We start from the raw sequence: 26,660 nt of genomic DNA, 5'->3' as shown, positions 1-26,660 counted from the left end.
CTGCACTCCAGCCTGGGTGACAGAGCGAGACTCCATCTCAAAAGAAAAAGAAAAAGAAAAGGAAAGAATACAAAAGCTATGTATAATAGTCACTAAAATACTTAAAAACAAATCTAAACAAGGTGTATGTTTATTACTAAATATTTAGTATTTAGTAATTAAATACTTAGGAGTACTTAGGAATAAATCTTAACTAATTAGAAATTAAATACTAATGATAAATCTAAAGAAAGAAGTAAAAGACTCATATACTTAAAACTACAACATTGCTGAAAGTAATTTAAGAAGACTTAAATAAATGGAAAGACATTTCATGTTCATACATAGGAAGAGTTACATTGTTAAGAGGTCTATAATACACAATGTGATCTATAGATTTAGTGCAATCACTATCAAAATTCCAACAGCCTTTTTTTTTCAGAAATGGAAAAGCTAACTCTCAAATTTATATGATATTGCAAGAACCCCTACATAGTCAAACAATCTTGAAAGAGGAGAATGAAGTTGGGGCACTCCCATTTCCTGACTTCTAAACTTACTACAAAGGTACAGTAACTAAAATAGTATGGGACTCACATTTCAACAGAGAGATAGACCAATGGAATAGAATAGAGAGCCCAGAAATAAACTCTTACACATATAAATCAATTAATTTTTGACAAAGATGTCAAGACCATTTAATGAGGAAAGGATAGTATTTTCAACAAATGGTTCCAAGAAAACTGAATATCCACATGCAAAATGTGAGCTCCATATATATGTACCATATACAAAAATTAACTCTAAATATATCAAAGGCCTCAAACTAAATAGCTAAAACCATAAAACTCTTAGATGGGGACAATGGGGAAAATCTTTATAACATTGGATTTGGTAACAATTTCATGCATTTGACACCAAAAGCACAGATAATGAAAAATATATATAGAGTGTGGATTTTATCAAAATTAAGAATTTTTTATGCATCAAAGTATACCATCAAGAAAGTAAAAAGACAACCTACTGAATGGGAGAAAATATTTCTAAATTATATACTTAATAAGTGATGGATACTCAAAATATATATTTTAAAAACTCCTAGAACTCAACAACAAAAAGTCAAACAACTAGGTTAAAAAGTAGATGAAGGACATCAATAGATATTTCACCAAATATGATATACAAATGTCCAATATAATCATGAAAAGATGCTTATCATCATTAATCATTAGAAAAATGCAAGTCAAAATGACTGTGGATAGCACATCACACCTACTAGGATGGCTATAATTTTTAAAAAGGGAAAACGGAAGGTGTTGGCAAGGATGTGGAGAAATTGGAAGTCTCACAAGTGCTGGTGAGAATGCAAAATGGTACATTTTCTGTAGAAAACAATGTGGCAATTTCTTAAATAGTTCAAATAGAACCACCATATGACCCACCAATTTCTCTCCTAGGTGTATATCCAAAAGAATTAAAAGCAGGGACTCAAACACATTTGTGCACTGATGTTCATAGCATTATTCACAATGGCCAATATGTGGAAACAATTCAAATGCCCACCAACACATAAAGGGATTATGCACATGATAGTATATTATTCTGCCATAAAAAGGAATGAAATTTTGATATACGCTACAACGTGGGTGGTCCTTAAAAATATACATAGTGCAAGAAGCCAGACACAAGATAAATATTGTATAATTCTACTTATATGGCGTATGTAGAATAGACAAATTCAAAGAGACAGAAAGTAGAGAAGAGGTTACCAGGGGCTGGGAGGCAGAAGGAAAGGGAGTCGTGGAAACAGAGTTTTTGTTAAAGATGATGAAAACATTTTGGGTATGGATACTGGTGATGGCCACACAACATTGTGAGTGTATTTAATGCCACTAAATCACATACTTACAACTGGTTAAGATGATAATTACGTTATATATATATTTTTTTCCACAATAAAACATTTCAAGGAATTTCTTTTCTCAGAGGCTTTTTTATGAATCGCCAAAAGGGGGAAATATGTGATACAACATAATTGTTGCAGAAAATTTTATGTGAATGTCATGATATATACTCTGTGAAATGTTGGTCATCTATAACAAATCTATAGAACAGTGTGTTTACTTGAGGCTTTAACTGCATGAAAAATGTTCAACCTCCCCCACAATAGAAATAATGCAAGTTAAAATTATAATGAGATACCATTTCTTAAGCTACCATTGACAAATGTCAAAATTAAAATAACACAGTATGTTGTTAAGCTGTGGGAAAATAGGCATGTTCATATAATCTTTGGAATATAAATTGGTATGAGTTCTACAAAGGATAATAGGCAATGTATACCAAAACAAAAATGAATATTCCCTTTGATTAAGCAATTTTATTCTAAGACTTTGTATTTTATATATTTTTGTATATGTGTGCAACTGTATAGATAATGCACATACAGTTATGTACATACTAAGTTACCATTATTTATATAATTTGTAATGTACATATAAGCTACTGCTTTATGCTTTGCAATAGTAAATATTGGAAACAACCTAAGTATCCATAACTAGGTCTGTACAAAGAAATTTTAGAATAGCTATACAATGGTATACTATGTAGCTGAAAAAAAAAAAAAAAGAAAAGGAAAAAGGCATTCCATTTGTGACAGGGATTAATTTATAGCAGACCAAACCTCCCACTACTAACAACTAGAATAACTAGATTAAAACGAAATTTGAAGGCAACAGAGTATTACCAAGGTAGCCAGAACCTGAAGGGCCAAGATCTTTAAGAGACGGGAAACTGAGATGGCTCAAAATTGAACAGGCAAAGAAGCTGAGAAAAGGAGAAAAAGAGGCTGCTAAGACACAGAGAAACGGAGAACAGCTTTTAGAAGTCTCAAGATCTAGTGAGAAAAAAACACTGGAGTTCAGGGCCACTAAGATATCCAGGAGTTGAGGAGCTAAGAGAAAGGAAGCAGATGTGAGACTGAAAATTTGCAGCTTTTCCCCTTGAAGCATTTGCGGATTCCTGATTTCGACAGCAGAGAAGAAACAAAAGAAGCTTGTCGTTCAAGAGAAGCTTAGAAGAAAGTGGGAACCAAGAAGTTTAGAGCTTTTGGCAGTTTCACAATGCTAGGAAGATATTTTCATTGACGTTTAGGGCTGTCTGAAAGACAGCGATAAACACCTCAAGTTTTCGTTTGGGATCCCTTAGAATCACAACCTAGGAATTAGAGAAAGCAGAAACTGACCAAGCATTACAAAGTCTGAAACACAACCTTAAAACTGTTTAATCCCTGATTGGAATAGGGTAATTTTCCCTATTCTGCCCGTCACAAGCTAAACTCATAGAGAAAGATGTCAATATTTCATACACAATGTCTGCCATACAATTTATTCTTTTCTTCCAAAAGAGAAAGAATAGAACAGAAAATAAACAATAGGAATAAATCTAAAAGTGATCCAGACAACTGAGTGTTCATAAACGGGCTTTAAAATGACTATTGAAAACATGTTTAATAAAATAAACTAAACAATTAAAACAATCAAGTTGAAAATCTAGAATGTAAAAATAAACATTTAGTCTAGGAACTCAACAGGTGGATTAAATATTAAATTTGACACACCTGTACAGAGGATTCGTGTTTTGGAAGGTAGGTCAGTAGAAAAAAATAAGAAATAGAGGCCGGGCGCGGTGGCTCAAGCCTGTAATCCCGGCACTTTGGGAGGCCGAGACGGGCGGATCACGAGGTCAGGAGATCGAGACCATCCTGGCTGACACGGTGAAACCCCGTCTCTACTAAAAAATACAAAAAACTAGCCGGGCGAGGTGGCGGGCGCCTGTAATCCCAGCTACTCGGGAGGCTGAGGCAGGAGAATGGCGTGAACCCGGGAGGCAGAGCTTGCAGTGAGCTGAGATCCGGCCACTGCACTCCAGCCTGGGCGGCAGAGCGAGACTCCGTCTCAAAAAAAAAAAAAGAAAAAATAAGAAATATTTTATAATGATAAAAGTGTTAGTTCATCAAGATTATGAAAAAAGCGTAAGAGAAGCTTAAATATATAAAGCAAAAATCAATAGAACTAATAAGATAAACCCGCAGTTTGAGTTTAGACTGAGATCCTTAACATACCTCTCAGTAACTGATAGAGAAGCAGACAAAAGATAAGTAAAAATTAGAAATTTTGAACAAAGTGGTATAAAAATATGAAACCAATAACTATACACAAAAGCAGAAAATATGTACGATTCTCAACTTGTGTTTGGAACACTTACCAAAGTGACCATATGCTGTACTATAATCAAGCCGAGTACGTTCTCTGATCACAGTGGAATCAAGCCAGAAATTAGTTACAAAGAACCCACAAAATCTCCAAATGTATGGAAATTAAGAAGTACTCTTTGACATAACACAGGATTAAGGAAGAATCTCAATGGAAATTTTTTAAAATGTTAGACTGAAATAATAAAAATATAACAAGTCAGATCTTGGGGAATACATGTAGGGTCACTATTCAAAAGAAATTTATAGCCTTAAATGCATGTTTTAAGAAATAATAAAGACTGAAAATAAGTAAGTGAAATATTAGTCTCAAAAAAGTGTAGAATAAGAGCAAATTAAACCAAAAGAAGAAAGGAAACATGTTAAATAAGAACGGATACTAATGAAATTGAAAAATAGAGTTAATCAGCAAGGTCAAAACTTGGTTCTTTGAAAAATCTAATAAAATTGATAAGCCCCTAGTAACATGGAGTTTTTTAAAAAAAGAGAGAAAAGGCACAAATTACCAATACTAGAAATAAAATCACATTACAGATCCAATAGACTTCAATAAATAAACAGGATATTATGAATAACCTTTTGTCAATAAATTTGAATATTTAAGTGAAGTGACAAACTGCTAGAAAAACAAAATTTACTAAAATTAACACAAGAAATAGAAAATCTGAAAAGATCTGTATTGATTACAGAAACTGAATCCATAAAAAATAATTCTGATATGAAATCTTCAGATCAAGAAAGGTATTTTGGTAAATTCTGCCAAATATTTAAGGAAGAAATAACACCAATATATTTCAAACAATTCGAGAAAACAGCAAAAAGAAAAGTGCTTCATAACCCATTTTATAAGGCAAGCATGATCTTGATATCAAACCCTGGTAAGGTACTGTTAAAAAGAAAAAAAAATCTGATATTCTTTACAAATATAAATTTAATAATTCTAATAAAATATTAGCAATTGAATTCAGCAACCAAGAGACCTTTATTCCAGAAAAGTTGGTTTAACATCCAAAAAGTAATTAATTTACTTTTATAGCATAAAATAGAAAATCATGAGATAAGCTCAATAAATTAAAACATCTTAGAAATCTGTAAATAGAAGAAAGCTGTATTGCTATAAGAAGACTATGGGAAACCTATGGCTAAGATTATACACAACAATGAAACATGAAAAGCTTTCCCTGGAGATCAGAAACAAGGTAAGATGCCTGCCGTCATCACTTATTTATCTTCAGCATTGTTCTGGGGGTTTTAGTGAGTACAATGAAGCAAGGAAAAGAACTACTGGAAAAGGAGAAATGAAAAATAATAGAATAAAAATTATGTTATCACAGATACCATATTGTGTGTATGTAGTAAACTACATAAATGAAAGAAATCTATAAGAATATGGAGACAAATTATCAGAATTAATGAGTGGACTCAGCGAGGTCACTGGTTACAAGATTCACATCAAAAATCAATCATTCATATATACATAATATATAGTCTAATGAAAACTACGCAACTTTCTTAAGAAATACTTTTTAAAACCTTAATCAATGAAAGAATAAAACACATTTATGACTCTAGAGATTCAATTTTGTTACCTGGACAGTTCTTCCCAAAATGATCAATAGATTAAATACAGTCCTAGCTAATAACCCAGCAGGGCTTTCACCTGTGTGGGGTAAGTTCATATGAAATGGAACAGCCAAGAATAACAAGGAGAATTTTAAGTATGAAGAATGAAATTAGAGTACTTATACTTCTGGATATCATAACTTACAATATATAAAGCCACAGTAATCAAAATAGTAGGATATTTGGTGCAAGCATTGATAGATAAATGGAACTGAACAGAGAATTCAGGAACATACTCTACCTGATAGAAACATTCATGTTATGACAAAGGCGAGACAGCAATGCACTATTGAAAGGATGGTCTTTTCAATAAATGGCTCTGAGTGAATTGGATATTCATACAGATTGAAAAAACACGTTATTCCTATGTCACCCCACAAACAAAACTTAATTCAAGGAGGATTGTTGATATCAATGTGAAAGGTAAAACAATAAAACTGCTAGAAAATAACATACGAAAATATCTTCATGACTTTGGGGTAGACAAAGATTTCTTAAGTGGATCCAAGAAACATTAACCATTATGAAGGAGGTTGATAAAATGGACTAGTTAAAATACTACAACTTCTGATTATTTAAAAAACACTATTAAGAGAGCGAAAAAGCAGACTGCAAGAAAGCATTTGCAGTACAAGTAGCTGCAAAGGACTCATATCAAATATCTATAAGTTTTACAAATAAATTTTTAAAAAACAGAGATAACTGAATGGAAAAATAGACAAAAGTCTTTAATAAACACTACAAAAGTGGATATCCAAATGGTCAATAAACATATAAAAAGAAACTCTATATTATTATTCATCAAGGACATACAAATTAAACAATGAGATATAAGTACACACTCTTTAGAATGACTCAAAAACACTGATAGTAAGTGATAACAAGTTTAGGCAAGAATGTATAACAAATGGAATGCTCATAAACTGCTAAAGAAAGAGAAAATTGTTACAACTATGTTAGAAAACTATTTGGTACTATTTGCTAAAGTTGAATGTGTACAGATGAAATGACAGCAACATGTATGGAATTTGTGGTCATTACAATAAATAAAATCAGCCAAGCACAGAAAGACAAATATCACAGGCTCTCACTCATCTGGGAGCTAAAAAAGTAGATCTTTTGAAACTAGAGAGTAGATTGGCAGTTGTACCAGAGGCTGGGAAGGGTGGATGGGGGGATGAAGAAGCTGATTATTGGGTACAAATATACAGTTTGATAGAAGAAATAAGACCTAGCATTTCATAGATTAGTAGGGTGACTACAGTTTACAATAATCTGTTATATATTTCAAAATATCTAGAAGACAATAATTTGAACGTTTCTAGCATAAAGACGAATATTTAAGATGATGGCTATCCCAATTACATGGATTTGATTATTACAAACTATATAAATGTCTTAAATATCACACGTACCCCAATAATATGTACATCAATTGTATACAATATACATTTTGTATATTTTATATACAATATAAAATAAAAAAAATTAAGTCCTTCAGGTGATTCCGATGCACACTAGTGTTTGAAAATCACTGATCTGAGCTCTTCTTCTAACACCTGCAAGTGCTAGTTGTAATAATTGTAATACACTATTTGTGGCCCTTGAGCCATCATGATGTTTCACAGCTCCATATCCCAACCACTGGTACCTCCAATTGGAGTGTCCTTCACCCACATCTTTCTCCATATGACTAATTCCTGTGTATAATTTAAGATACAGGTAAACATTACCTCTCCTAGTGAGGTCAGACTTTAATCTTACTCCTAACTCCCTCTGCATACTTTTATCATAATATATACATCATATTTACTTAGTAACCTCCCCTGTTCTGAGGACTGGATCTATACCTCATTTGACTTTATTACCAAAACATAGTAAGTGTTCAATAAACATTTTTTTTTTTTTTTTGAGATGGAGTCTCACTCTGTCACCAGGCTGGAGTGCAGTGGCTGGATCTCGGCTCACTGCAAGCTCTGCTTTCTGGGTTCAAGTGATTCTTCTGCCTCAGCCTCCCAAGTAGCAGGGACTACAGGCAGATGCCACAACACCCGGCTAATTTTTGTATTTTTAGTAGAGACGGGATTTCACTATGTTGGCCAGGATGGTCTCGATCTCCTGACCTTGTGATCCACCCACCTCAGCCTCCCAAAGTGCTGGGATTACAGGCATGAGCCACCGTGCCCGGCCTCAATAAACATTTTTTTAAAAGAATAAATTAATGCTAACAGAACGATAGACAACATTGAATGAAGAAACCAGACCCAAAAGAGTAGGCATAATATATAATTGTATTTATATGAAATCCAAAAACAGGCAAAATCAATAAATGGTGATTGTGGCTGATTGCAAAAACGACTGCAATCCTCTGAAAACTCTTGCATTAAAAGGCAGAGTCTCATCCCTGGAAACTAAACTGGCCTTGTGACTTGCTTCGACAAATAGAATGCGTCAGAGCAACTTATCAGTTCTGAGTTGAGACCTCACGAAGCCTTGCAGCTTCTGCTCTTGCTGTTGTTGAAATACTGCCACTCTGTGAACAAGGCTGGGTTGGCTTGCTGGAGGGATTACACTCCAGCCAAAAGTCAGCCAGTCCCAGGCATCCAGCAGCCACCTGCAGATGCATGAGTGAGCCCCTGTGAGATGAGCTGAGTCTGCTCCAGCCCCACAGAACTGCCCAGCAGAGCTGAACCCAAATTGCCAACCCACAAAAATGTAAATAACTGTTGATTTAAGCCCCTGAGTTTTGGAGTGGTTGGTTATGCAGCAAATCTAACTGATAGGGTGGTGGAAGGAGTAGTAGTGATTGGGAGACCTGTTAACACGGGCTTTCAGGGTATTTATAATAAATCTGTTTCCTGATTCAAGTGCTGATGAAACATATGCTTTCACATTGTTAAGATTCATTGAGCTGCATAATTATGATATTTATGTTTTTCCTATATATACATTTATTTCAATTCAAAAAGTAAAAATAAACTAAAATCTTTATGACTGAGATGAGATAATCTCATAGATATATTTTTAAGGGAAAAAATGAGAGCTCAAAAGGGGGCATATGGTATCTACCATTTGTGTAAAAAAAAAAAAATGAAATGTGTGGGTGTGTCCATATGTTTATGTGTGTGTGTGTGTTTAATGTATTTCTGTACTTACTTGTCTATGCATTGTCTGTATCTTTAAACATACAGTATAAGAAACTAACAATACTGCCTCCAAGAGGGAAATGGGTAACTTGGGGATGGAATGGTAATAGAAAGACAATCTTCACTGCTGACCATTTTATGCTTTTTGAAGTTTGAACCACGTGAATTTATTACCTATATTTTAAACTTTAATAATAAAATTATAGCTTTAAAAGACCATTCTCTTAGGTACTCTGTTGTAAAAGATCACATAAAAATTTGGAGAAAGCAAATGTCAAGAGAATTGCTAGCGAGATACTTTACTGCATGAGGTCAAGTGGTAGGATTTGGGATGGGAAATAAAATATTATATCACTTCTACAGTTGTAACTTGTCGCCCAAATCTGCAATCAAGAAAAGCTATTCATGGGATTTTCATTGTTTTATACAAGAATTCTATTGGCTTCCCATCAATCAGTGGAATGAAAATGCAAAAATTTTGAGTTCAGAGAATTGATGAGTATTGGAAAAGACAGTAAAGAAGAGACAAGTTTGAGACTCCAGATTAGAAGTTGAGTACTGAACTTCAGAAAGATCTTTTAATTGGTACTTATTCATAAGATTATGAATCTTAGCATAATTGAAATCCCGACAGACTAGTGGAAAAGTCATCATTTTTTTTCAATGTAATTAAGAAAATGCTGTCTTTCCTAAGGGGATGAAAAAAAAATTTACTTCCATGTAATTCTGGAAGGAAAATTTTGTTTGCTGACAGACCAAGAGATACCACTTTTGTTGCCTTGAGCTTACATTCCCTTTTATTATTTTTTCTTAAAAAGGTAAATAAATAAGCTATCACTTCTGCTGCTACATTAATACTGGGCTACAGCCCTTGTTAGGACCTCTACTTCCTTGATACTTGAACTGTTTCCAAGGGCAGAGACTCCTGATACTATAACCTCCAACTTTTTTCTGCCTTTTCGATCCTTGGTTCTTTTCCTTACAAAGAACGAAATGTCAAGAACAAGACACCTTTAATTTCACACCTTGGAGCTCCTGTTTCCTGATAGTGAAGCATGCCTCTTTCCTAGATATTTGACACTAGAAATTCTTCAGGTGAGTCTCCGGCTGTAATTCTGCAGATTAGCCTGGTATACATTCTCTAACGGGAGACCAAACCTCATTTGAATGTGGTTACTCAAATAGAATAACCTCAAAGTGCAATGCAAAATCATATAATAAAATTATGGTTTATAAAATTAAATTATATAATAAAATTCATATAATAAAAATTAAACATACATGCTTTTTTTCTTTTTTTTGAGACAGAGTTTCACTTTTGTTGCCCAGGCTGGAGTGCAATGGCGTGATCTCAGCTCACTGCAACCTCCATCTCCCAGGTTCAAGCGATTCTCCTGCCTCAGCCTCCCGAGTAGCTGAGATTACAGGCATGTGCCACCACGCCCGGCTAATTTTGTATTTTTAGTAGAGATAGGGTTTTTCCATGTTAGTCAGGCTGGTCTTGAACTCCTGACCTCAGGTGATCTGCCTGCCTCGGCCTCTCAAAGTGCTGGGATTACAGGCGTGAGCCACCACACCCAGCTACATCTTATTTCTTGAAGAGTTTTATGGCTTAATGTTTTAAGTTAATCATTATAAGAAATTAAAATAGATCTAAAATAAAGTTTTAAAAGGAGGAAGCAGGGTTATTTAAATGTAAATTAAACTGCTTGTGACTTGTATTAGACAGGGTAACGTTAGGCTATGTTGTGGCAACAAGCAAGCCCCCAAAATTTCATTGACTTACCACATATCACAATAAACCATTTATTTTCCATTCATGTAAAGTTTTCCATGGATCAGCAGCTGGCCTGTGTCTTTCAAACTACGGCTTAGGGACCCAAGCTCTTACCATATCAAAGCTACATCACCAGAAACATGTGGCCTCCAGAGTCACCATGGGAGGGGAAAAAGGGATGAGGAGAAAAGGCATGGAGAAAGCATATTGGCACTTCACTCCCTTGGCCTAGAAGTGACATAGTTCACTGCAGCTTGAAGTTGATTGGCCAGGGATAGTCACACAGCCCCACATCTAACTTCAAGGAAACGTGGGATCCATAGCGGGTACATGGATATTTGGGAAGCACTAACTCACTATCTCTGCCACATGGCTTTAGCCTGGTAGTTTGGGAAGGCAAGCCATGAATACAATGACTCATTTTATCCTCACAGTCACCCCTCAAGGCAGGAACTATTAATAGTCCCATTTTGCTGATATGGGAAGTGAGGCACACTGAGTTTTAAGTAAGTTTTTCTAAGTCACACAGCCATTAAGTGAAAGAGCTAGGATTCAAATCCACTGTGGCTTCAGAGCCAGCACATTTAACTCCTACACTCTATTGCTTACCACATAGAAGGCAAAGTACAGGGCTAAAAACTTATCAACACAGTGGCCAGTCATTTTCTTTAATGGGTTAGTTAAAAACTTGGTAAATATGGGATTCTTTCAATCATAGAAAATTTTCTGTGCATATATTTTGTTTGAAATATTCAGCTAAGTTGGCAGGAAAAAAAAGTCAAATAATTGAACCTTGCTCTTTGCTTCAGCTATATAATCTTGGCCTTGAGGTTCCCTGAAAAGTTTTGAAGTTGGAATCCATGGTATATTTTCTCACCCTCATCCTCTTTATACAGGTTGCTGCTGTATGGAACATATGCAATGCACTGAATTAAAAGGGTAATTGCTCTGGCTTAATGAGTAGGGAAAGAAATTCACATTTTAAAAATTTTGAATGTTAATTCATTTTTGTCTAGGTGTCTGTGAAAATTTGATCAAAATGACAAAGGGATAATATCATTGAATAGCAAGTGGCCCCCCCTTCCATTCCAGGGGTTACATTCTGTGGGTCCAAAGCCAGGTGAGCATACTTTGTTTTTGTTTTTTTGTGTTTTTTTTTTTTTGGTCCCCAAATAAAGTTGACTAGTGCTTTCAGAGTAAAAAAAAAAAAAACACCAAAAAAAAAAACCAGAGGGGAGAGGGAGGGGGAGGTTCAACTTTTAGTTCCATGCAAGAAAACTGGGATCCATAAGAACAAATCTAAACTTTATTTTGCATGATCAGCTACACACATTAAAGGAAAATGGACTTCTACAATAAATAGCTTATGAGTCAGTGCTCACTGTAAGATTCTCTGGTACTGTAAAAATTTGTGGGTTTTCCACCTAAACTGGTTTTTAAGCTTCAGGGGAAAAAAATTAAAGACAGGACTATCATTTACTTATTCATTACAATGTTTTAAATGAAGTTAATTTTGGTGTACCCAGCCTAGTGAATTAACAACAAAAAAATATTGTTATGTCTGGAACAGGTGTTTCTATAATTGTGATACGTTAGTTGGAATTTTTGCAATGTACACTAGTTCTGAAATTCGTGCCTCTTTCTGAAAGATATAGAAAAAAGTCGACTCTGCTGGAGTCAGCAATCTATAAAGATTCCTCAGTCAAAGTTCCTCAAGGGCCTAACGTATTTGCAAAGGCTGTGCTGAGAACCAGGGACAAGAACTGTCCATATATTCTCATTTCTGTTTTGCTCAGTGTCCTAGAAACAGGGATAGCATTCTTTCTTTAATAAACCCTCTTCATAGCTCTTCTTTCCTGCCCTTATATTTTGTCCTACCATCCCTCAAGACTTAGCTAAAGATTTCTCCTCTGCAAAGCCGTCCTTGATTCTCTAAGAAACATTTTTTTTTTCTAGGCTAGCACTACAATATTTTGTACATTCTCTCTTATAGCAATAGTCTTAATGTATCACAGTGGTCTCCTTGGTAGACTGTAGGTAAGTTCACAGAAGCAAGAATCATGAGTTTATCTGTTTAAGCCCAAGACTTCTTAAACATTTGGTTTTGACACATTTAGGTGCTTAGCACATATGGTTTAATAAATGAATACATCCAATTTCTAGGTGAAAATAAGAAAATACATTACATTTAGATGTGGAGAAAAGAGAACCTTCTATATTGGTGGTGGAAATGTACATTGGTTGTTGGAGCACAGAAAACGATTCCCCAAAACATGGCACTCTGGCATGCTGAGTGCTTTGAAAATTGAAAGCCTCAGAAATAAGCCTCAGAACCAAAGTCTCTCTGATCCTCTTTCTCAAAGCACCAGGAAGGACTCTCCCTGGAATTTCTTTATCTAAGAAAGCTTTTTTCCAAAAGAAATGCAATTGTCTTAAGACCCCCCTCTCTTGGATTCTCATCACATAACCAGGAAAAATCAACCACAGAAGAGACTGGAAGTTGTCACCACACCCAAACAGACTTTTCATCTATTTTCCTGAGGGCAGCTCCAGAGACTGCTGGGGAGGCCTTATCTGCATAATAAGACAGCCTTTGTTGACAATGAAGTTCCATCCCTCACCTTCCCAACACCTCCCCAACACCTCCCCCAGACCTCAAAGGAAACTTGTCATTTACTTCTGCATTTCTATCTCCCCACTTCTCTATATAGAAGGGTATATAAGCATCTGTGCTCCATCGAGTTATTGGGTAATCATTTTCCTGCAATTCTCCTGGGCAATGTACATTAAAATATATTTGTGTGCGTTTTTCTCCTATTGATCTGCTTTGTCAGTTTATTTTCAGAAGACCTGCAGAGGGTGAAGGGGGAAGCCTTCTCTCTTCACTCCTACATGGTTCATCCATAAGAAAAGCCATATAGAGGTTCCTGAAAATATTATTACCATTAAAAGTAATGACAAAAACCACAATTACTTTTGCACCAACCTAATAAAAATGGAACTATCATATGATCCAGCAATCCCACTTCTGGGTACATATTCAAATGAAATAAAAATCACCCCTTCAAAGAGATATTTGCACTCCCATGTCCACAGCAGCATTATTCACAATAGCAAAGATAGGAAAACAATCTAAGTGTCCATCAATGAATAAATGAATTTAAATATATATATCTTTCTAATATAAAGATATATTTGTATATCTTAAGTTTATGTAAGTATATGCATATATCTTTATATTTAAAGATATATAGATTATATATAATATCTTAGGATACATATATATGTGTGTGTGTATATATATGTGTGTGTGTGTGTGTGTGTGTGTGTGTGTATATATATATATTTTTTGAGACAAGGTCTCACTCTGTCTCCCAGGCTGGAGTGCAGTGGCACAACCATGGTTCACTGGAACCTTAACCTCCCAGGCTCAAGCGATCCTCCTGCCTCAGCCTCCTGAGATGCTGGGACTACAAGTGTGTGCCACCACGCCCAGCTAATATTTATTTATTTATTTACTTATTGTAGAAACGGGATCTCACAATGTTTCCAGGGCTTATTTTGAACTCCTGGGCTCAAGAGATCTGCCCAACTTGGGCTCCCAAAGTTCTGGGATTACAGGCGTGAGCAACCACACCCAGCCATAAAATATATTTATATATAATAGAGTATTATTCATCCTTTAAAAAGAAAGAAATCCTGCCATTTGCAACATCATGGATGAACCTGGAAGATATTATGCTAAGCCAGGCACAGAAAGACAAATACTACATGATCTCAAATGTCGATCTTAAATAATGAGATTCAGAAAATATGGTTGAGTATAGCATTTATTCCATCCCAAAGCTTGGGAATGACCATGCAGAAAACACAGACTTCAAAGAATGAGTCAGCATTCCTAAGTGAGGAAGTTAACGTTTCACTCAACTTGAATAGAAGACAACATCTTCTATTCAAGGTAAGTACGTATGTTACAATAATCTGCACAGCTTGCTACATTCCAAAGAATATTGCTTTAGCATTCCACAAGACTCCCATAAGGAGGAGTCATGGTCTCTAGGGGGTTTATCTCTGGTGCCATTTGGCCTTTCCTAATCATTTATAGGACAGGAATGAGGAAGAGATTTAATCTATAAATGGAGAAGCAGAAGTTGCAGCAACCTATCACGTGACTCAGGCCACATATCCACCTTCTTCTTGATACTGGTGGGCTGGAAGAGGTCTCCAAGTAATGATGGGACCTCAACTCAGGCAGGTGTCCAAGCTCTTGACAGCATCCAGAAAAAGCATTCAAGGATAAGTCAGAAAATAGTGATAGTATGAAGAGTTACTGCAAAGGGAAAAGTATACACTCAAGAAAGGGGAGCATAGGCAGACATACTCAAGAGTCTTGTGATGGAGTCTGGGGTTTCCACCTTTGTAGGTTTCTTTAATCAAGGGGTGGAATATTTATGAAGATTCCTGGAAAAAGGTAGCAATTTCTGGAAACTGTGGTGCCACTCATTTTTACACCAAATATGGGAGTTCTCAGAACTGTTACAGTGCTGGTGGGTGTGTGATTGAGTATGTTAATGAGCATATAATGAGATCCTAGGAGAAAGTCAGGCTAAACCCAGTGCCATATTGGGTCCAGTTGGTTTTAGCCAGCTTGGCCCATACCCTGGTTTTTAGGGTCTTATCAGCCCCTAGCTTCTGCAGCTATTTCAACAGTTTCCTTTTGCTACTCATGTGAAACTGCTGCCTGGAATTTTCTGTTCTCCAGCAACCATCCTGTATTATTCCCGTCTCACTCTCAAGGCTCAAAATAATGTAAAGCTCCAACAGCTTTAAATCTGAATTATTATAAGTTTGAATTATTTAATTTCACACGTGTAGAATCTAAAAAAACTCAAACTCATAGAAATAGTGAGTAAAAAGGTGATTTTCTGAAGTTGAGGGATAGGGGAAATGGAGAGATGTTGGTCAAAGGGTACAAACTTTCAGTTATAAGATGAATAAATTCTGGAGACCTAATGTACAGCATGGTGACGGTAGTTAATAATATATCACATATTTGAAATTTGCTAAGAGAGTAGTGTAATGTAATGGGGAGCCGAGCAAGAAGACATGAGGCAGATGAGAACAGAGCTAGCCTTTATTGGGCTCCCCGACGAGGTTCACCGCTGTCCTAAGAGGAGGGCCGAGGAAATGCTCAAGCGGGTATGGGAGGCCTTTTATAGGGCGAGGTAGGCGGGGTTTGTAGGTTTCCGTTTCTGAGGAGCTTGCGCAGAGCAGGGATTTTTTGGCCCGGCGCGGGCTTTTTTGGCGCGCTGAGAGTCTTAGCAGGAAGTGAAGGGCGGGGAGTCCTAACAAAGGGCCTACGATGCACGGTGATACCGCCATGTTGGGTCTAGATTCCTGTCTAACAAGTAGATCTTATTCTCAACACACACAGAGTAACTATGTGAGGTAATGAATATGTTAATTAGCTTGATTGTGGTCATCAATTCACAATGTATATGTATATCAAAACTACACCTTAAACATAAACGATTGTTGTCATTTATACTTCAATAAAGCTAGAAAACAAAGAAAATACATTGCATTTGGAAAACAGTGAATTCCCTACAATAACAACCAAACTGTGATTTCCTTACTGTTTGATAATTCAAACCAATTTAAAACATAATCTATGATAAAATAATTTCTGTTATACAAGCCACACAGTACTTGAATGCAAGCAATTCGATCTTCCAGTGGAGTGCAGCAGTTTCCACTACTACCCAGATTTTGCATGCAGTGTTAGAAGTTGGTAGGATTAAGTTCAAATTTGAGCTGACAAAAAAGCTGGAAGCATGCTGGCTCGTTACGAAATTAGCATAACACTTCTCCAGTTAGAGTCTAAAAGGGTAGGAAGATGCTTTCTCCTTTGGCTGGTCCTCACCACTCATTAGTGAATGGTACAGAGGACAAAGAGGTGGGACAGGGATCAAGAATCAAGGCTCACCTGCAGGAAAGATCTGTCTGCCTCAGAAAAAAATTTGTTCTCCAGACCCGTACCAAGTGGTAGCCTGGGCTTGCCATGGTGCCTGCAAACTAGCACAGGGTCCTAGCTGTGGCCTGTTATTGGGAAGCTGCAAATTTATCTTTGCAAGAAGACCAGGAGAAACCTGAAGCTTTCATCAGCTGCTGGCCTCTAAGTTCTAACAATGCCTCCCAGAGCCCATCTGATCCTCCCTGCAGCCTCTACTCAATCACCAGGAAAAAGGATGCCCGTAAAAGAGCCACAATTAAATATCAGAATTCAGCACACCCCTCTTTCCTTATTATCACCAAATTTCTAGACTCACTCTGCTGCTTTCACTGGCAACCCAGATATCTCACTGTTCTTGCATTGACACATGGGATTATATAGGGGCACACTAGTCACCAGATTCATTCATATAGAGAAAGGGCAGCCTAAAGCTTACAAAGTACTTGAGCCTTGGAGCAGCAGTCAATGGCCCCATGTTGTCAGAGATGATCTGACACTTCCCACATGCCCAGAAATGGGACAATGTCAGCAGTTCTTCTTTCTCCATTCCCGCTCTTAACTACTCTCCTAACCTTGACAATCACTCTAGTGGATTTATTATTTAGTCTCTGAATTTACATTCAATGTGTCTATTTAGTTGTCACGTGCCATGAAAAATAGGGTGTTGTTTTGTGTGTGTGTTTAGATTGTATTCATGGTGTTACGCCATTAAGCATTTTTCTATTTTTCATGCTACCTCATATTTTGAAATCTATCCGTGTTTCTCTAGTAAACCTGTTCCATTATTGTTGATGGAATATACCACATTTTTACACATTCCCCTCATGATCTTCAGCTCTTACTTTCCACAAATCATCCTGCTATGACTATAACCTTTGGCAACCTGAACCCATGATGTTGGCTTGGTGCCTAGCTTTGAAATCAGCCTTAGCATAGAATCATATTCAGAGGAGCATTATCTTGACAAGCTACAATAATTGAAAAGCTATTAAAATAGCTTTAAATATGTTCCTTTCTTTATTTCTCCTCTAAACCTTCACTCAAATCCTACCTTTAGAAATGGCTTTTTGCACTGGGGTGCTCTCCCTTTGTGGGGTCATTCTCTACTCCCTCTGTTGCCTCTCTGTTCCTAACAGAAAAGTCTCCACTCATCAGTACTAACACCATCATAACCAAGAATCAGGTAGATAGAGGAGCAGAAGGGGGATAGGCTGACATTTCTCCCTAGCAGCTTCCCCTCCAACCCCAAGACACTTAGCTTTCTCTGTCATAAATGACATTCCCGACCAGGGAATTATGCTATTTACTTTTACCGTGCTCACTTTTGGCCATTCTTAAACATCTTGAAAAAGTTGTTTAAGAATGACATGACCATTGGTAATATGCATTAATTTATTCCCAGTGATTTTAAGTGAATTCGATGCATGCCCACTTGACATATCCCATAAGACAATGCAGACTCTTCACCAGGAGCCTGGAGCTCTCCAATCAACACTTACCTCTCTAATATCTGTGCCCTGCCTCCTGTGGCACTGCCAGGCCTCCTGACTCTCCTCTGAAAGTAGAGCACAACAATTACTACTTTCCAACATACACTATAATGTATGTATTTATCAAGTTTAGTTCAGTCTGCCAGCCCTTTGCTTCAGAAAAGCAAGCATTTATCTGCTTCTTTTGGGTTCTCTGGTGTATCCCAAGCACCAGGAACAGTGTCTGCCTAGCATTAGGTACAAATATTTGCACCTAGCATACAGGAATGAATGAATATGAATGAGTGGGCAAGTGAGCAATCTGCACAGGTGCTTCCTGGCCTTTCTATGGGTCTTACCCTGGGGCATTTGGACAAAATCCACAGAAAGTTCTTCTCTGGGAACACCAGCCTCTACCTCCCTCAATCCTCCTCCAGGTGGCAGTTTAAGCAATCACCTCAGCTCCTGCAACCCATGGGTCTCTTTCTGCCAAAGCCATTCCTCGCTGTAAGGAAGTCCTCCTGAGCGGAGTTTGTTTGCAAGCCACCTGCCCTCCATGGGGCTATGTCTGATCCATGAGAAATACACCCCCCTGAATGCCTTTGGTGGAGGCACAGCATGCTTTCAGTGCACCACCTCCTGGCTCTGCTGCTGGGCAGATGGCTGTAGCCAGTTTTTTGACTTAACTCTTCCGGGCAGGTAACACACCGGCTCCCTCTGTCACCAGGCTGCAAGTGCCAAGTCCCTTTGGGCCTTTCTCAGGAGGCCTTAGTGGAAGGAAGCATATCCTCCTCTCTCCCACGGAAGAGGCAGGGGGAATGATACCGAACTCTAACAAATATCTCCAAAAGTGTATCATCTGGCCTCCTCGGCCTCCTCTCTTTTATATATTCAAGGTGTCACCAAAAATCTTCAGACATCTCCTTTTGCACATCTTATACATTTGCGACAGGTTTATACTAAAAATTTATTTATGGTCTGTCTGAAATTCAGATTTAACTAGGCATGCTCTATTTTCTCTGGCAACATTATGTACAGCTGGCATAGTCCTCATGTTGAAATAAGGTCTCCTTGCCACCTATTGTTTTTTTAACTTTGGTTTGTGGGCCTCAGAGGAAGAAAGTCCAATTTAAATAGTGTAATGATGCCAAATAAATCCATCTACAGGACAACATAGTAAACCACATAGCACTTCCCCCATATTATTTATTTCATCTATATTATTCTTTGCCCCCTATTCTCACTGTATATTGATACAACCAGACTGTTCTCTTCATTTTTGTATTTTCATCTAGTAGAAAAGATTCATCAGGGTGTAATGTGTCCAAAGATCAAACCTTTAGGAAAAGCCACATTGGAACTTTTTGGATGTGAAGGCAGGTATTGCTAGTGCTGGACTTTGGAATCTCTTAGGCAACTTTTTTCATAAAGAATTTCTTGCCCAGATATTCAGAGCAGACTGAAGCCCTTTTTCCTTTGTGAAGTGCCCTGGCCTGGCCTGTTGGTATTCCTTGAAGAACTTTCTGTGCAGCGATCACTACTCCACAGCAAGGAATGAAACTGTGGCTTGTTAAATAAATGGGTCAGCTTCAAGTGATTGCTGGCCACTTCAATGCCTCATTAAAAAACCTCTGAAGAGACACAAAGATGAAAACTCATAACACCTGTGAAAACTAGCACAACAAGCTTGTTGTCAAAATCTAGGAGAATCTGGCTTTAATACCCCTAGTACCAGACTCATAAGCACCATGCTGCAATGAGGGACCCATTTTGCTTTGTTTCTAAAGGAAAAAACAAAACAAACACAAATTACACCTGAAACAAGAGAGATGAACTCTTGGTTTCACCTCCACTATATACGATATTTAGTTGAGAAGCACATGAACTGTACCAACCAGAAAACCAGCCAACTAGTCCTTCACTAAGCCATGTTTTTTAGGACAGCCAGATGGTAATTTCTCATTTCACTCACCCCCACCTCAACCCTATCTACATCCAGAGACTGCAACTCTTCAGAAAACACCTGAGCAAGACTTAGGTTGTGGGCTACCAGCATAGTAGTCTCCATAAATAAAGCACTATGGGTCTGGGAGGAGATAGAAATAGAAGCAGTAAAAACCAGGGCTAGAGTTTTCCATGTAGTCCATCTGTTCCATGTACTAGTGAGCCGGCAGTGGACGTAGGAGTGGATCCCATTTCTGTCTGAGAGAGCAGAAGCCGACAGGAAATGTGTGAGGCACTGGGCTCACCAACCTACCCGCCATCTGCGACTCCGGCAGAAATTCAGCCGCTACAGAAGCGGTCAGAGCAGAGGGGCGAGGCCCCCTCCCACCTGCTTCCTACCTGGGGATAGGGCTTCCCAAAAGTCAGGAAGATTAAGGGAGAGGGAACACCTTCTGGAAGACTCAGGAAAATTCTTTTTTTTAAAAAAAGAAGATACTCTAGAAATTTTTACTCAAAGAAACCAAAGAAAAAAATAGTGTAAGTTGCTTGTATGTCAATAGATGATGAGAAGTAGAAAAATGTCAGTGAGAAAATAAATCTAAAAAGAATAAGATGAGAAGAAAGTAGGGTTTTTGTGAAGTAAGAAATGCTGTAAGGAAAAAAAAATTTAAAAAGCAGAATTAAGCCCTCATTTAAGGCAGAAATAGCAGAATTGGCACTGGCAGACTGAGTAAGTAATGTGGAGGACAAACTTGAGAATTCATTATAGAATAAAGAGGGAAAAGACAAAGATGGAAATGGCAAGAGAAAAAAGTGACAGATACAGAAATTCAAAACAAAGATCTAATCAAAGATCTAAATGATGTTCTGCCTGCGAATATTGGTGGGCCAATTAATCAAACTAATGGATCAAATTTAAATGGGAAGGGGATATGTTGAAAGAAGATATTTGTAAGAGGCCTAAAACTTACAAGAGATTACCACCTGGAACAGCAAGGAATGCCTCCAAGCCAGCAAGGGTAAATGGATAGATAGACGATAGATAGACAGATAGATAGATAGATAGATAGATAGATAGATAGATAGATAGATAGGTAGATAGATAGATAGACAGACAGACAGACAGATAGACAGACAAATAACCTAACTGGAAAATGGGCAAAGGCTCTGCAGGCTGAATTCACAAAAAGGGAAACCCAAATGGCTAATAAACACATGAAAAGATTATCAATCCCACTGGAAATCACAGAAATTCAATTCAAAGCAAGACATTCCTCTTCACCCATCCAAATGGTAAAAATAGAACAGTTAGAATATATATATATATATATATATATATATATATATATATATATATATATATATATATATAAAGGGTGGGATTATAGATGTCTTTGCAGAGTACAATCTGGCAGTGAATAAAAGTGTGATCCCCCTTTCCTCATGCAAATCAGAAGAGAAGGTGAAGAAGGAGAAAGAAGCAGGGAGAGAAGGGCCCAGGAAGGTACAAAGGAAGGCATTGGGAAAAAGATAAATGATGGTTGATCTGGAAAAAGAAAGTAAAATAATGTACAGAAGTAATAGAAATAAGCCAAAATTAACTTTATTGCCTTCTTACTTTTCTGTAATTTCCATTTTTAATAATCTATTTTATAACATATATGTATTATGCATGAATTTTGCAATGTATCATACATAAATGTCATTTAAGAAGTTATTTTTAAGCAGCCATTATCCCACCACCCCAAGTTTACAACTACTATTAACATTTGGTGTATTTATTTTGGAACATTTTCTATGCATAAGCACTTTCTCAAATCATTTAATAGCCTTCAAAAAATAATTTCATCATTTTTAAAGATTGGGCAGCATTACCTTAATTGAACATACCATAATAATTTCTAATTTGTCCCCATTATAGAAAAGGTGTGCTATTTTCAGATTTTAAAATTGCTAAATAATTCTTACATAAATTTTGTTAACATTTCCGATTACTTTTTTACCAGGCATTCATAAATGTGGAATGACTGTATTTAAACACTGTTAAGATTGTTTATTTCCTATCATCCCATTGTCTTCAAGAACAATTATACAAGTTTAATATGTACTCCTATGGTGTGAAATCTCCATATAACATTGCCAATCTTATTTTTTAAAGTGTATGCCAATTTAATAAGTGAAATATCATAACGTTGTGTGAATTTGCCTTTATTTATTTGTAATAAGTTTCTAAACTTCACATTTGTAAGACATCTGTTGCTACTGACCTTAGGAAAGTCCACCAAATCCGGGCTTAAGCATCATCTTCTCCTGGGGCTCTGACCATTCCACTCAGAGTCTCCATATGCAAGCCTTACCTCACCTGCCCCAACCCTCCCAATGCCCTTGGCCCAGGGCTGCTTTTTACTTTGCCTTAGTAATCACCACCTTCTTATATGCTTCCTAATTTATGTATTTGTTGTTTCTCTTTGGTATTTTCTGTGTGTCCACCTCTTCCTGCCATTTTGTAATCCTCCCAAGAGCAAAGGTTGATATGTTTTGCTCATTTAACATATCTCAAGATTCCATTATAGAAGAGGGTCTGGCCTATGGTTAGACTCTCAGTAAATATTTTTCTTTTATTTTGCTTTAATGAATATTACATATTCTTAAGTATCTAGATCTTTACTAGGTAAATGGTTAAAAAAAAAAAAAACTGTGGCACACCCATACAATGGATTATCCAGCTAAATAAATAAGCTATCAAGCCGTGAGAAGACATGGATAAATATTAAAAAGGTATTGCTAAGTGAAAAAAGGCAATCTGAAAAGGTTACACACTGTAAAACTGCAACTATATGGCATTCCAGGAAAGCCAAAACTATAGGGACAGTTCAAAGATAAGTGGTTGCCAGAGGCTTGAAGGGGAGGAATGGAGGGATGAATACGTGAAATACAAAGGATTTTGAGGGCACTGAAACTGCTCTGTAGGATGCTGTAAAGGTGGTTACATGACATTATGCATTTGTCAAAACCCATGTAACCATACACCCCAAAGAGTGAACACAAAACGTGAACTACAGACTTTAGTTAACAATAATGCATCAAGATTGGTTCATCAATAACAAACTTATACCAATGCAAGATGTTAATAATAGGGAAAACTGTGGAAGGAAAAGAGGGTATATGGGAATACTCTGTAATTTCTGTGCAATTTTTTTGTAAACCTAAAATTGCTCTAAAAAACAAAGTCTATTAGTGTAAAAGCTAAGTATCTACATTGTTAGTTATCCTGTGTTTTGCTTATTTAACGTTTAAAATTTTAACCTACATGGAAATTGTATACAGCATGAAATGAGACACAAAATTTAATTTTTAAAAATTCTTACCCAGTTTCTGCAGTAGAATCCCCCATTCTTACATTTATGTGAGATTCTACCTTTATTTTACCTTATGTCTTTAGGCATAACAATGCCGTTAATATCTCTTGAGTTATTCTTGCATATATAGTATAGTTTCAAGAATTTTGCCTTTTAATATTTAAATAATCGGCATTGCTGTCTCCTCAAATTGCTCTTCTTTATTGCTTTTTCTTGGCTGCTTTCATCCATTTATCTTCCAAACGAACCTAAGAAATACTTTATCAAGTTCCAAGCTGAGATTCTGAATATCACTGTGTTCAATCAATATCATCATATAGCCAACTACAGTATTGAATAGTCTCATTTAGAAATATAATCTCTCTAATTTATAGATCTTTTTTGTTTCTGTTTGTCTTTCAGAAGCAGGGTCTGGCTCTGTCACCCAGACTGGAGTGCAGTGGTACAGTCACGGCTCATTTCCTGAGCTCAGGAAATCCTCCCACATCAGCCTCCAGAATGGCTGGGAGGACAGTTATGTGCTACCACACTTAGCTGATTTATTTTTTGTAGAGAAGGAGCCTTGCTATGTTGCCCAAGCTGGTCTCAAACTCCTGGCCTCAAATGATCCTCTCACCTTGGCCCCCTGAAGTGTTGGGATTACAGGCACTTGAGCTAGAGTGCTTTGGCTTATTTCTGAATTTTACGTAAAGCCTGCAGTGCAGTGTTTTTCAAGCTGTTTTTGTTGTAAGGAATTAGTTACAGGTACTACACAATCACACACACACAAAAGTAAGAAAAATATATAGTAAATAAGTTTATTAATTGAAAAACATGCCAGAGCCTTTAATATTCTAACGAAAATAGCGACTTTTTGGAGAGATAGAATAGGCAGCATTTTCTACTTCCTTAACCATGGAAGTGTTCTGTCCAGGACACCTATAGTATTTCTCAGAAGCAGTGTTTTCTGAAACACACTTTGGGAAAATGTCCATTGGTTATTAACATGACATTGGCTGTTGGTTTGAAAGCCGGCTCCTACTAAGTCATTCACTCACTTAACAAGTATGTATTAAGCCCCTCCTATATAACAGGAGTCTGCCAACACAGAAGGCTTGATGAAGATCTGACTATGGCCCCTCTGACTTATAGACAAGTAAATACAAAATAACAATACTGCGTAGTAGAATGCTTAAGAACAGAGGAGAGGAAACAAATGCAGACAAGGTCAGAGTGGTTAAGGAAGTTTTTCTGGAAGTAGTGATGTCTGATCTGACTTCCAAAAAATGGTATTAACCTGGCAATCTAGTTGACAATGGAGATGGCTATTCCAGGAAAAGGAGAATGTGCAAAGAGGGAACTACATGGCATATTTGAAAAACTGCAAGAATTTAGGACCGGATGGTAGGAATAGCTTAAAACCAGCAAGTGACAGAATGAAATAGAAATATTGTCCTGGCTGCCACATAGAGAAAAGACTCAAGGCATGCAAGATTGCAGCCAGGGAGACCAGTTAGGAAGCTAGCACAATATGAAAATAAACCAAGACAATTCACATTTGAAAACAATTAGAGAAAGGACATAAACAATTACTCTAGATCCTTCAGACTGTGTTGCTACATTTATTTATTTTTATTAGAAAACACATGCCTTGGCCAGGAAGTGGCTCATGCCTGTAATCCCAACACTTTGGGAGGCTGAGGTGGGAGGATCCCTTGAGCCCAGGAGTTCAAGACTAGCTTTGGCAATGTAGTGAGACCTCGTCTCTACAAAAACTAAAAATAAAAAATTAGCCAGGCGGGGTGGCATGCGCCTATAGTCCCAGGTCCTGGGGGGCTTGCTTGGGAAGACTGCTTGAGCTCAGGATGTTGAGGCTGCAGTGAGCCATGATCACGCCACTGCACTCCAGCCTGGGCAACAGAGTGAGAACATTTTGCCCCCCCAAAAAAAAGAAAAAAAAAGAAAAGAAAAAACATGCCTTGGCTACCTTGGCTGTATCTTCTCTCATCTGTCTATGTAAATACCTTCAAGAAACCTCCAACACAACTCTACATGCATAGCTTTTAATTTGCACTTAATATATGAAATAGGATACAGAGGCCCTTTCTCTGTCTACTATAAAATTTCTGCTGTCTGTTTCAATGTCTCTTAAAACAGAACCAGTGTAACAATTCACATTACAGTTAAACTAAAATTCGTATTTCTTACTTTATCAAATTTTATATTTCATTTTATTGGAGTAGGATGTGACTATTGCATTTTGCTTTTGTTCGTTTCCAAGAAGCTCACCATTAAGTTTGTAGCTCAAATAAAATTGACTTTCTTCACTTATCATTTCTCCATTTACCATGTTTTTAATTCCTATTCTTTTATTTTCTTTATATTATTAGATTCTATTTTATGAGATAACAAATCTCAGTCTTCCATAGAATATATCTGAGGGCAAGAATGGGAAGATAAAAAGATTTTCACGTATCTTATTTTTTGTGGCGGTAATAACAATATTGTTAATTATAAATATAATTCTCATTTAAGATTCAGAGAAGTTAAGTAGCTTGCCCTTGTGCACATTTAAAGTGGATTGCAGGGCCAACCTTGGAATCTATGTATTTCTGACCCTAAGTCACTTATCTCATGCTAGTCTACTGCCCAGTGCCTCCTAGGCAGGAGGACTTGAAGTGGCTGAATTGAATGTATGAGTCTTTAAATTCAAAATAAGGCCAGGTAGAGTGGCTCATGCCTGTAATCCCAGCACTTTGGGAGGCTGAGGCAGGAGAATCACTTGAGCCCAGGAGTTTGATACCAGCCCTGGGCAATGTAAGGAGACTGCATCTCTACAAAAAAAAAAAAAGGAAAAATTAGCAGGGTGTGGTGGCACATCAGGAGCCTAGAGGTAGGGAGGATCGCTTAAACACAGGAGGTTGAGGCTGCAGTGAGCCATGTGCCACTGCTCCCCACCCATGGGGGACAAAGTAAGACCCCATCTCAAAAAAAAAAAAAAAATTAAAATTAAACTAATGTTTAAATCACAAAAATAAGAAATAATGGAATTAAAATTGTTTAGCCTAAATCAGAGCAAGGTGAGTGGTGATTTCAAG

General features: G+C 37.0%; 1 protein-coding gene across 1 annotated transcript in view; it reads left to right on the top strand.

Moving 5' to 3' along the window:
• The window catches only part of GGCT (gamma-glutamylcyclotransferase), a 1,150,694-nt gene that overhangs the window by 386,013 nt on the left and 738,021 nt on the right, over positions 1-26,660 (top strand). The window lies entirely within an intron of this gene.

Source organism: Macaca thibetana, chromosome 3 (genome assembly GCF_024542745.1).
Source record: "Macaca thibetana thibetana isolate TM-01 chromosome 3, ASM2454274v1, whole genome shotgun sequence".
In the NCBI taxonomy this organism is placed as follows: domain Eukaryota; kingdom Metazoa; phylum Chordata; class Mammalia; order Primates; family Cercopithecidae; genus Macaca; species Macaca thibetana.
The sequence above is the reverse complement of the archived record's forward strand: the minus strand, read 5'-3'. Positions and strand labels throughout refer to the sequence as shown.